Below are 12,653 nucleotides of genomic sequence, written 5' to 3'. Positions count from 1 at the left end.
TGCCCAACTGCACATCTTCATTTATCATATTAGCCTGAACTTGACTGCAGCTCATGGATCTCATGGAGAGGGACCCTGACAAGCCCATATGGATAACGTCACCACAATACTTTCCACAGGAAACAATATGCCAGACACTGAGGCTGTGAGGCTGTTTTCAGACAAGGAAATGCTCAGTTTGCAATGCAAACAGGAAAGGGTGGCACTTGGAAAAGGAGCTTTCCTATACCACAGACACCCAGACTGTGCAGGACATCCCAGTGACCTGCTGGAAGAGTGATGTGTCAGCAGGATGAGCAGCTGCTCAGGTCCGTGGTTCATTGCCATCCATGAATGTGTCCTCCCAGCTGCAGGGAGACTTCACTGCTGGTTTCTTTTTTCTTTTTGTTTAATTTCTTCAGTTCTGGTTTTTTCAGAGGGGTCTCAGCCCAGCTCCAGCTGAACTGTGAGAATCCACAAACTGCCTCTAGCTGCAGCACCAGTAAGAACTGGGCAAACCCTGAGGAGCTGGCTGTAAAAGTTCTTTTGTTTTCCCTGCCTCAAAATGATCTTTCCCCTTGACCCCTCTCCACAGTGTTTCCAGCAGACAACATTTGCTTTTCTCACCCATCTCTGTGTATTTGCAGCGTTGCTGCTGTGCTTCTGGGTGTCATTTTTCACCCAGTGTTACCTTGCCCCACATTTTAAACAAAAATCTAATTTAGGTGGAAAAGTCTACAGCCTCCAAAGCCCAGTCCTTTATCCACAAAAGAAAAGCCGTGGTTATCCTAGGGCTGCCTTAAGCACCACTGGCTTTTGGGCACTTTCTAATTACCTGATGACAGGCAGGGGATGATTTTAGCCAAAGGAGCAGTTGTACTCAGTCGAACCACCCAGTAAATGAGAGAATTTCCAAAATAGCACCACGGGCTGCAGAAAGCAGGCAAAGGATAGGAGATCCCCCTCAGTGCCTGCAAATGGGGATTCCTGGTGGCTTGGAGAGGTAAATTGCTGTGAAATTTCAGGGTGGGAAAGAAGGGTTCAGTTTGCAACAATCTCAGGAATTTCACAGGCGTGGCGTGTCTGGGTGTTAAGACACACGTGTTACATGGTTCCATGGGGGATTTATTACCAAAGGTGGGGATTTTCTAGTCTTACTGTGCTTTTAAATGTTTGCTGTAAGAAACAGCCCAGCCCAGGCTTCCACCTTCACTTTCCTGCCTGCTCCCAGCCCAGGCACGGCAGTGGCAGAGCTGGGAGGTGATGAACACCATGACTGATGGGCTGGTGGCAGGATCATACCCCCACACTTTTGGGGTCAACATCAGCAATGTTGCCCTGAGCAGCTGCTCTTTGAGCTAAAGCTGTGCAGCTGGACCTGGAGGTTGCCCTGGGCTGGGTGTTCAAAGTCAAAAGCATCACCTGAAGTGGTCAAACATCTCTGCAAATGATGTGGTCCCTCACAAGGAGTCCAAACTGGCTGGAAAAAGCTTGGTGGTCTCTCTGAGCTAAATGTGCTGGTGTTGAATCTTTTCAATAAGGTCTGCAAAGACCCAATCTACCTCAGCTGGGCTGAGGCCCCTCTGTGCTGGGTGATTTGCAGAACTGTCCCAATGCAGCACTGACAAGCAGAGCAACATCAAAGGCCTGGCTGGTTCCCAGCTCCCCTGTTGATACATGCAGATTCCCTGAGTGATTATCACAGGCAGCTTTCCACATTGCAGCTTCCAAAGCAGCAGAACACACAGGGACCTGACAGACTCCCCCTCCAAAACAGGAAAACACACGGGGTTCTGACAGACTCCCCCTCCAAGACTGTGGCAGCATAAATAGAAAAAAAAAAAAACACCCAACAAATCAAACAAACAAAAAACAGGCTTAATTAAGGACTTCAAGAGCAGGAAATGTGCACACGTGTGCTTGCCAGAGCACAAATATTTTCTTTTGGAGCTGCTTTCTCCAAGGGTTCAGTAAGGTGATGGAGGCTGGGTTACAGAGCAAGGGTAGCAAACAGTTCCCAGCCCCTCCGGAAGGCAGCGGCCACAGGGCACTGCTGTTCTGCATCCTTCCCCATGCTCCAGCCTTTGGCTTTGGGCTCCCACAGTATATACTGAAGCTATTCAACCATTTGGCTAAAAGCAGATGGGGAGGGAGAGAAAACAAAGTCAAATGAGAGGGAGAAAGGCAGCTTTTGTGCAGCCTCTGTTTGCAAAAGACAGCCCAAGCCCCTTTTGGACTAAGGTTTAATTTATTGGGCTCTGGAGAGCCGAGGTTCACAGCCCCACAGCTGCTGCAGGCAGTGGCACATGGGGGCAGAGGCAGGGAAGGGGTGGGAGCCAGCTCTGATAAGTGAGCAGCTCCCTCAGAGGGGCTGTGGGATGCACAGGACATGATGTGAGGACCCTGGCTGCTCTGGGGGGAGCAGATCTGCCCTCTGACTCTTCTGCTACAGGGACCTGTCCAGGTCCCCTGAAAGGATGAGGGAAACTGGTCTGCATAGACAGGAGCCTTCAGCCTGGCCCTTCCTGCTATTGTCCCTCTGCTCATCATGTCTGCTCCTGAGCACCTCCCAAAGCCCTGCTGGGTGCTGCAGAGCTGGCTTCACATTTCCTCTTCACCACTCCACACTAGTGGGTTGCTGTCACTGGGGCAAGACGCAGCCAGAAGAGAGATCTTGTAGCATTTCAGACTTCTCCACAATTCCCAGCTGGCATGAAATTCTCAGCCCATCTGCAGCCTGCTCACCTATTTTCAACAGATGGGTGAGAAAATGTTAAAACAACAAACACAACTCATCCCCTTGCAAACGAAAGGAGATGCCTGAATGGAGCAGGAATCCAATGTGTGCAAGTACCCTCCTGCTCCATCTCAGATGGAGCAATTTCCCCCCCTCCAAAGCTCCTGCTGGGCTGTGGGCAGAGCTTGGCCCAAAGAAGCCAATGTCAGCACGGTGCACAATGCCTGGCAATGACAACAGGGGCCTCGAGCTTAATCTGTTGTGCACAGCTTCAAAAAACCCCATCCCACAGAGCTATTGTCAGGGTGATCCCATTGATTGCATCATCAGTCTGCTTGGGACAAGGGGCTGTCTCCAGGGCCCAGGCTGGGGGTGCCTGGGGAGCAGCTCTGGGGTCCCTGAGGCTGTCCTGGGGTCTGTGGAAAAGCCACAGTGCAGGCTTGTGCTGTGCTGCTCTACAAAGAGAGCCTAAGGTCCTTTGGCTTGTCCCTTGCCTTTGTCAGCTGGTGAGAGCTGACAAATAATACAATATTATTATTATTGTATTATTATTTTATTATCCCCACAAAGGCATGGGAAAAAGGGTCTCCTTTTGGTGGAGAAAACTCTGACACCGGCATTTGCATCTCTATTTCTTTGTGGTTCTTCCTTCCCCTGCATCTGTCCAGTGCTCCATGCTTGTGCCCTCCCAGGAGCAGCCAGCAAAGCAGGCAGCTTGGTGAGAATGATCCAATTTCCAGGGCAACTGGGATGGGACTGAGTCCAGAGTGTCCTCGACTCACAGAGCCGCTCTTATTTCTCCACAGTTTCCTCTCCGTTTGCTTTCTTAATTCAGCCTGTCCTTTGCCAGGGAAGAAGCCAAAAAAGCAGAGATGTGGCACATCCAGAGTCCTCCCAGCTGGCTTTACAACTGCTGGGGGATTTCTAGCTTTCCAGTTTCAGGAGCTGCCCTCCAAGCTTGCCTTGCCCTGAGGTCAAAATGTGTCAAAGCATGGTCAAAGCAAGAGCAAAGGAAGGCAGGAGTCCAGCTCTGGCTCTAAAGGCTCTGTGCTGAGCTTCTCACCAGGGGTCCATGTGCAGAAGACACAGATGTGTATCCCCAGGTATGAATCATCATCCTTTGCCACTCGTGCTGGTCACCTCTGCTATGAACAGCTGAAGATACAAGTTCTGCTGTGTCCAGAAGTCCAGAAATCAACACAGCAAAGCAGTGTCTCCAACCCCCTCCTGCCATACCCTTGCTTTCCTTCCCCCTGGCAGAGAACTGCTCACAATTCCTCCAAACAGGGTCTCAGCATGCCAGTGGGATGGCATGGGCTCAGCTGCCCCCCAGGCCTTGCAATAGGCCAACAAACCTTCCCTGTGGGCCACCCAGAGATCCAAGGAACAGCAGGAGCTGTGCTCAGGATCAATGCTGAAGAGCCACTTCGAGGCAAAGGGAGCTGGGCATGAGCTGCTCTTTGCCATGGAAAACAATAGACCCAGCCCAATGGCAGGGGGTTTTAAAATTCATCCCTAGAGCAGGATAATGCTGAAAACCTCCAGCTGTTATTTCCAGATTTGCAACCCCAACAGAGCAAGAAACTTGTTTGTGTGTCTGCTTAAAACTGACAGCCAGGCGTTGCTCCCCACGCTGGCTTTGTCCCTCTGTCCCCAGCTGTCTCAGCCTCACGACATGTGGGGAGCAGGAGGGAAAGTGTCCCTGTCCCAGCTGCAGTGGGCCCTCCCTGGGTTGCAGGGCAGACCTCACTCCCGGGCTGGGGGCCAGCAGCTGGAGCCCCCTCCCAGACACACCAGGCTGGGACCATGCTCCAGATGTGGCCACTGGTAGGTGCAAAAAGAGGGGGCAGGAGATGAGATCTTGCTCCTCCCTTTATTTCTTCCACAGCTTCCAGAAATTCAGGGAGAGGGATGAACTTTCTGATTCCACTGGAAATGGTTGAACACAGAGAGATTTGGTGAAGGGTCAGAGAAAGAGATGTCACTTCTCATCCAGCCTCTTCACCCACACTTTCCATCCAGAAGCAGCACAGATTCCCTTGGTAGCACTCATTATTTTCAATGCTTTAGAGAAAAACCATCATGAATGGCCCAGCCTTGAGAGACATGGCATCAGTGTCAGGCCAGGCACACCTCAGGCAGTGAGGACCTCTGTTCCTGGGGGTTGCAGTGGATGATTTTTAAAGGTCCCTTCCAACCCAAATTCTTGTATGGTTCTGGGATTCTCCAGAGTTTCCTGGGGGAGAGGAGCAGGAATGGAGCCCTTGGGCACAGGCAGGAGCCAAGCTCCCTCAGCAGCTGCCCAGATGCCCTCACTGTCCACAGCTTCATCAGCCTCTGTGTGTGCTAGTGAAGGAGCAGAGGAGCATCCCCATGGCAGGTCTGGTGCCTGGATCCTGCTGGGTGGCCTTCAATAATCCAAAAGCACAGTGTGGCCTCCCTCCTGTTTTGCAGCTGAGTACCTCCAGAGGGGCCCAGGCAATTCCCTGTACCACCCCACTCATTGAGAAAGCTGCTGTTTTCATATTTTCCCAGTTCCCACCTTTTCCCCCTAAGTGAACAACAGAATACTTTGAATGTTCATGCCATTAAAAATCCACTCCATTAATCCTGGTAGTAAATCCTGGGCAGTCTTGCTCCCTGGGGTGACATGGGCAGGCACAGATTGCAGTGGGTACCTGTGGGCATGTCTGAAGTTAAAGAACTGGAGGGTGACATCACCAGTTCTTGTGTCTCATCTTTGAAATTTTCTGGTTAGTCTTTGCAGATGCCTGATACAATTAATGTTCATTAGCAGTCTCACAGCAGCATCACACAGGAGAGAGTCCAGTGTTCTCTCTCTCCCACATTTCAGGAAGGATGTTTTCTCTCTGCTTTCCCCATAAAATAGAAGCTTAAAGGGGACTTCTCCAAATCTGACAGGGTTTTTTAAGCTGTGATTTTGGTCCCTCCCTCTCCTTAAACAGCTGCTGATAACATATGCAGGGCATAGGCTGGGGAAGCACTGCTAATTTTAGCAGCAGCTCCTGAGGGAGGGACCCTGCTCTGGCCAGGCACAGCATGGAAAGTCACAGCGTTTGCTCAGGGCCCCACATGACCTCGCTATTTTGGGGCTGCCCACGTCCCCCCTTGCCCCAAGCCCACAGACACAGTGTGGCATCAGCCCCGAGCCTTCCCACAGCCCAGCTGCTGCTGCCACAGCAGCCCAGAGGGGATGGTGGTTTGTGGAAGGGAAGTAAACAAGCTCAGGGCTAAATTGAGATCCCCACAACTCACACACTGAAGCAGTGATGGAGGAGGTATTTTCTGCCCACATATGTCCGCTGTATTTTCATCCACCTAAGGGGGTTGTGTCCTCTTGGGTTTCCTTTACTCCCTGATCAGTGAAATTCCATCGAGCTCCACACAGATGATGTGAATGATTCCTCCACTGACTGGCCCTTGCAAGGGCCTACACATGGCCTTAAAGATCTGAATTGCTCAAGCTAAGAAGACTTTAAGGAACTTGAACTCCCCAAATTAAAATCCACACTGGACAGGGGAGCTTAGAGAGGTTCAAAAGTGCACATGAGATGATCTGAAAGGAGCCAGCAAGCAGAGATGGTGTGGACGTCAGTGCCTGCAGTTGGTGTTAGCCTGGAATGGCTGTGTTTGTAAATCACAGTCACCAGATGCCAAAATCCCAGAGTGGCTCCCAGCACTGCCCCTACCAGCCCTGCCTGCCTGACCCTACAGCCCTTCACACAGATCCTGCACGACAGGGGTGGCTCAGGCTCACAAGATATCCTGCCCCAAAGTCTTATCAAAAAATATTTCCTACTGTCCCCTCTAATATCTTCTTTGCCAGCTTCTAAGGCTGCCTGTGTCTGGCTGTGGTGGTGTAACCCCAGTGGGCAACCAAGCACCAACACATTTCCCTCTGTACCCAATCCTCCCAGATGCACGTTGCCAAAACCAATCCCATTTTGCCTCCTCTGAGGGACACCCTGTTCATGGAGCCTCCTGCACCTGGCAGCCTGGCTCAGCTCTCTGGTACTTCTCAAGCCAGGGCTTGTTCTGAAGTGAGCTCAGCTGGAGCAGAAAGTGCAGAGCAATGGACACAAAAATGTGAATTCTCAGGGCGGATCAGTGCAGGCTCAGCCGGGGGTGGCCCAAGCACCTCAAGCACCGTGTCCTGCCTGATGCAGCCACAGCTCCAGCCCAGCTCAGTTCCCACCCAGGGATGCTGCAGTTCATCCTCCAGCAGTGCTGGGGATGTGGCCCCTGGGGATGGCTCTGTCCGGAGCCTTTCCTGGCTTGTGTCACCGCAGGCTGTGCAGAGGGCAGGGTGGGGAGGAGCTGGAGCACGGAGGGCTCACACCGAGCTACTGTGAGCAGGGCAGGGCTGCCCGGGAGCAGGGATGTTTTCATAGGGTTTTGCCAGCAGTGAGGGTTAATAGGAGGACACTGAAGTCCTGTTCTTCAGCCTCCACGGGGAGCTGCTAAACTTTCCAGGCTTCAGCTCAGATTCCAGCCCGCCTGTCACCAGTGTGCCTTGCCCTGGCCAAGACCGGCTTTTCCTCCTCTCTGCCTCCCGTGATGCACAAGCCTGCAGTGAAAGCAGCCCTCGCTCACAGCCGTGTTCTCACTGCTGGGTCCTGGGAACAGCGAGGGTTCCTATGCTGAGGACACCAGACCCTGCTGCCTGCTTTGCCTCAGCTGCAATCCCAAACCATGGCAGCTCCCATAGAGGAGTACTTGCGGACCTGCATATCTCAGATAACAATTCTTTATAAGACTTTATAAATACAAACATAATTATTACAGACTATTACTGCGAAAAACTGAAAATTTCATGGTTCACAACTCAAAATGAAAATGAAGCCCCATCTCTGCTTGGCCCCACTGGACACTCACCAGCCTGACCACTGCATCACGTTCCCAAAGGGCAGCCTTGTAAATGGGCTCCCAGCATAGACATGGCCCAGGAAAACCATTGCTTTCATCCCTTAGATGTAAGCTGGTGTGGCTGATTAAATTAGAAAGGGTTGTGGGGTGAGTGGCCAACTCATCTGAGAATCAAGCTTCTCTTAGAGGACCTCACACTCATGACCCAAAAAATCAAATGCAGCTGACCCCAGAGAGCCTTGTGAACCCTGGAATTTGCCTTTCTGGACTTTTCCTCACCCATGGTTATTGCCACTGCTTTCCAGATGACATTTGATGTTCTGGGGCTGCCACAGCTTCACCTGGGTACTCCCATCAAAGCTGCCTTTTAGGCTGTGTTTCTCCATGGAAAAGAGCTGCCACTGCAGCCCAGGAGCTCCCCTCCCCACAGGTCCCAGGGGCTTGAGAGTGGATTCCTGTTTATTTCCTCAAGCAGTTCTATTCATATCCTTCCAAAGCTGCCAAACCGCATCTGTCAGGCTCGAGAGGACTCAAAAGTAGGTAAACACCAGGAGTAAGGTGGGACTACCTGGAGTTAGCAGCACTTCCCTCCTGGAAGTTTTATTCCACCTTCTGCAAGTCACAGAGGTCTCCAGCACAAGGCCTCGAGCAAGAGCAGAGCTGGGCCGAGACACCCGACTGTAATTCAGGCACTCAACATCCCTGTGCCCAGGAGGAGCAGGGAACAGCCCTGGCAGCAAGGGAGGCCTTTTGGGATGGACAGTCAGGTTCCTTGGATACTGTGGGTGCTGGGCTGAGACCAAGCTCAGCCAGATGGATGTGTCAGGGAGTTTCAAATCAGCTGAGGAGGAGTCCTGCCTGCCAGTGCCTGGTGTGATGTCTGCAGGCAGGGCTGTGGGGCTCGGCCACAGGGACAGGGTGGGGTACAGCCAGAGGGGTTCTCTCTACCCACCTTTCTGGGTGTTCAGATGGGATGCCCAGGAGCAGCATCCTGGGCAGTGCAGGGGCAGCTGCAGCACACAGAGCTCCTGCCTTGCTCCACAGCAGGGGAAACTGATGGATTTTATTCCCTTGCTTCTTTGGCCTCAGTTTGGTTTCAGGGAGGACAGACAGGCTTCTCCCAGGCCTGCAGCCCCGCACATTTCCAGGTGAGTGAGATGGGGGAGTTTGAAGGAGGCAGAGACCTTCCCCATGGGGCATGGAAGAGCCTTCCACCAGAGAACCCTGGGACAGCTGTGAGAGTCCACACACCTCGTGGAAAGAACAAGACATCCCACAGTAAGCCTGGCCTGCTTTCCAGCTCTGCAGCCTGCTCCCAGGCCATGAGTCACTGCAGAGCCATGCACAGCTGCCTTTCCCTCCCCTGCCCTGCTGGCCTCTGAGAGTCTGCAGTCCACTCCTCCTTCTCCATCTGCTTCTGACCAGCACCACAGTGCAGGCATCACAAGAGACTGTGAGTGTGCATCTGCTCCATCTGAACCAGGCATCAGCCCCACAGCTCAGCTGAGGGACAGAGTCCCATCCCAATGGGAAGAATTCATTGTCCCATACAGGACAAAGCCACTCTCAGGCCTGTTCCAAGGACATTTTGGGTTCATCCTGCCCTGTGCAGATGGTGCTTCCAGTGGCCCTGCATCTGCTTAGTGCAAGCCCAGAGAGCACAGCCCTTCTGCCTCTGATCTGCTTCTGAAATGGAAAAAAACAGAAACCCTCCAGCTGACACACTCCCAGAGAGCAGGGGAGATGGGAAATTCCTGGGATAAGCAGATTCCTCTCTGCTCTGCATTTACTCTCAGCTTTTCCTGAGCTGGGTGCTGGGCTCCCACCCCTGCAGCCACTGACTTCCCCCACACTGCCCAGCACCTGTGACCTCAGCCTTCAGCCACACACCCAGGGATGAAGACTTAGCAAATTACCTTCCCACAGTGGTTCCAGGGCATCCTGTTTATTTATATGCACTTTGGGTTCGTTGTTTTGCAGCAGCATCCACCAGAAATTAATGCAGACACATCCTCTAGAGAAAAACTCATTAGAGAATCCCTCCCAGAGCAGAGGGAAGGAAAGGCTCCTCACACCGACAGACTTGTGAGCAGGGGACAGCAGGATTATTAATCCACACTTGTATCACACCTACAGAGCTGCTCATTTGTCTTTTTCTCCATCTCTTACAGCAGAATTGTTCCCCTCTTGGAAAGCACCAGGGTTTTCTCAACTGCACCAGCTCAGATCTGCCCAGCCTCGCTCAAAGCAGGATGAAAAAATTTGGATTTTGAACTGGGGTTAGCTGGAGTTCAAACCTCACCCCTCCAGACCTCTTGGCTTTGCTGTAAAATGAGCTCAAGCCCTGAAGGGTCTTGCCCTGTTTGCTGTTTCCATCGGAGTTTGTGCAGCCACTTGAGCTGGGAGCGAGCGCCGGGAGCCCTGGGGTTCATCTGCTGTGCCCAAAGCACCCCCTGCACAGGGGCAGGAGCCTGAGCTGGACCTGCTGCAGCCCTGCAGGCTTCCCAGGGCTCAGGAGGCCCCTTGGGCAATCTCCTGCCCATCCAGTGCCCCGGATGGCATAAGACAGCTTTCTAAATATGTGTGAGGTCCTGTTTTCCCCCTGGCAGCCTGACAGCAAAATCTCCTCTTTGCTGACCCCACTAAGCCTTACAAGAGTGGAAAGGACTTTCCAGGACTTCCTTTGCAAGCTCTCAGTCATTTCTGGAGCTCTTTAAAGCTGCTGAGTTTAAAGAGCCAGCCAGTTGCTCCAGGCTCTTTGTGATCCCTTTCCATCCCACTGCTGATCCTGGCACTGTGTCCTTCCCAAGGCACAGGACCTGGCTGTCCCCACCCTGTCACCATGAGCCCCCCTCACTGCCACCCCCCTGGGCTCGCTGGATGAGCTTGGGGGCCATTTCCAGATGTGACTGCATCACTGCTTTTTGCTCTTGCTCAGTCCCAGGGTCTAAGCCACCACATCCATAAAGAAATCCCTGCTATAATTATCTCCGTGGCACTATCATTTGGTTAAGCCCTTAGCAGAGGGCTTAACTTCAGGCTGCAGTGCAGAGCAATTGCCACGTTGTCAGTTAGAAAATTCGTGGTTTCTTTTCTCTTCTTTTTTTTTTTTTCCTCTCTAAAATTTTTTCCAGATGTCTTTTTTTTTTTTTTTTTTTTCCTTAGGAGAAGAACCAGCAGCGGTACAATTTCAATGCAAGCCGTGACTAATCCACTGCAGAGAGCATTCAACAGCTGTGTCCAGCTCCTTGGGTTATGAGTCAAGCAAATGCAACTTTGGCTTAGGGGATGTGTGACCTCTTGGAGCCAAACTGGACCTACAAGTGGCACTGGGCTGCACCTGGGAGCCACGGACACTGTGGTGGGAGGACAAGGTGCTCCAGTCGGTTTCATTAGAAGGAGCCATGGAGTCTTAGACACCATCACAAATCCAGCCTTCACAGGGACCTGGGAGGGTCACATGGAATATTTATGAATGTCTCTGTGAGTGGTGTCAACATCCACATATCAGCACCCAGGGGTGGCTTTTGGGAGGCGTGCAGCCAAATAAAGAAATGGGTGAAGATTTTCTTCTCTTGTTCTTTGCCACTGATTGACCTGTTCACATGAAGTGATGCTGGGTTCTCATTACCCCTCCTCCATTCTTTCCCCTCTGCCTTCCCTTTCTGTCCTGTTTATATTTTTTCCCCTGTTGGCCATGGGATGTTTAGTCTTACGTCTGATCTCTCACATGCAGCAGAAGTGCCACAAGGCCGGATGAGGAGTGAGCTGGTGCATCCCACAGAGGAGAGAGCCAGCCCAGCCTGGCAGATCATCAAGGGCCAGCCTGTGCTGAGATCTAAACCCTCAGCAGCATCAGTGGGAAGAGCTGAGCACCCAGGTCCATGTCTCAGCCCTCTCAAAGATAGCACATAATCAAGAATGAACCCAAACCCCAGGCAGCCAAGACAAAACACGATGTTGAATTCTGCTATGATCTCGGGTGTCCTTCACCCAGCATCCACATCTCACTGCTGGTGCCCAGATGTCCCCAGTCCTGCTGGCTACATGAGACACCATCTTCCCATTGCCCTGGAGAGCAGCCCCGGGGTGAGGTTTGATGCCACAGGGGGATCACAAGCTGCAAAGAGCTGCATTATCCACAGGGCTCAGGACAGCCCTGTATGGCACAGAGACATTGTTTGGGGATGCCCAAAGTGTAGCAATTTTTGGCTACTGGTTCTCCTTTGCAGTGCAGTGCCAAGGCCATGCTGGTGCTGGGGGAGCAGATGCACCTCAGATCCTCTCAGCCAAGGAGAGAGGAGCTGGGGTTTCACCCTGGGCACAGAGAGGAACAGATGGGAAAACTCAACCCCAAACAGCTTTGCTGCTTGGCTGCCTCTGGCTGGGCAGCTGCTCCAGCTGAGTTATAGTGAGTAAATAGTGAGTGATGTCTGAAGACACCACTGAAATCAGCTGAGTGGCAATTCTGGCTGTGGGTTTTGTTCAATCAGCCCAGATCTGCTGGATGATAACCACGACAGAGAGACCACTGTGCTGAGAGTCACATCTACCAGCCCAGCATTTATCTGACTGCTTACAGCATTTCAGATGCTTTATCCTCACATTCTCTGGGTCATTCTTCCCTCTCCATCTCCACAAGGCAGTCACAAATAGCAGTAATGTTAGGAGAAAGGATGGAGAAGCAATGTTTTCCTCTGCATCCCCCTGAGGATGGGAAACACCAGCTCAGGGACTGAGCTACTCCTCTGAGAAATGACAGCATTTAACATTATAATTGCAGCAGGTCGAGGTGTTAGGAGGTGCAGAACCAGGCAGAGGGATGGCATTCCCCCCATTCCCGAGTGCTGTCATTCCGAGAGAGGCAGAGAACTGAAAACTCGGTGCAGGCAGCTGCTGTGACAGTGACCCTGCTGGGAGGGCTGTGCTGGGGACTGGTCTGCCCCTGACAGGGACCCTTTGATTTTCAGCTTGATTTCTCTGGTCTATCCTTTGGAGCCAGGCTCAGGGACTGCCCACTGGGAAGCGGAGGAGAGGAAGAGACCGATTT

Source organism: Passer montanus, unplaced genomic scaffold (assembly GCF_014805655.1).
Source record: "Passer montanus isolate IOZ18808 unplaced genomic scaffold, ASM1480565v1 scaffold15, whole genome shotgun sequence".
Taxonomy (NCBI): domain Eukaryota; kingdom Metazoa; phylum Chordata; class Aves; order Passeriformes; family Passeridae; genus Passer; species Passer montanus.
This window is presented reverse-complemented; position numbering follows the sequence as displayed.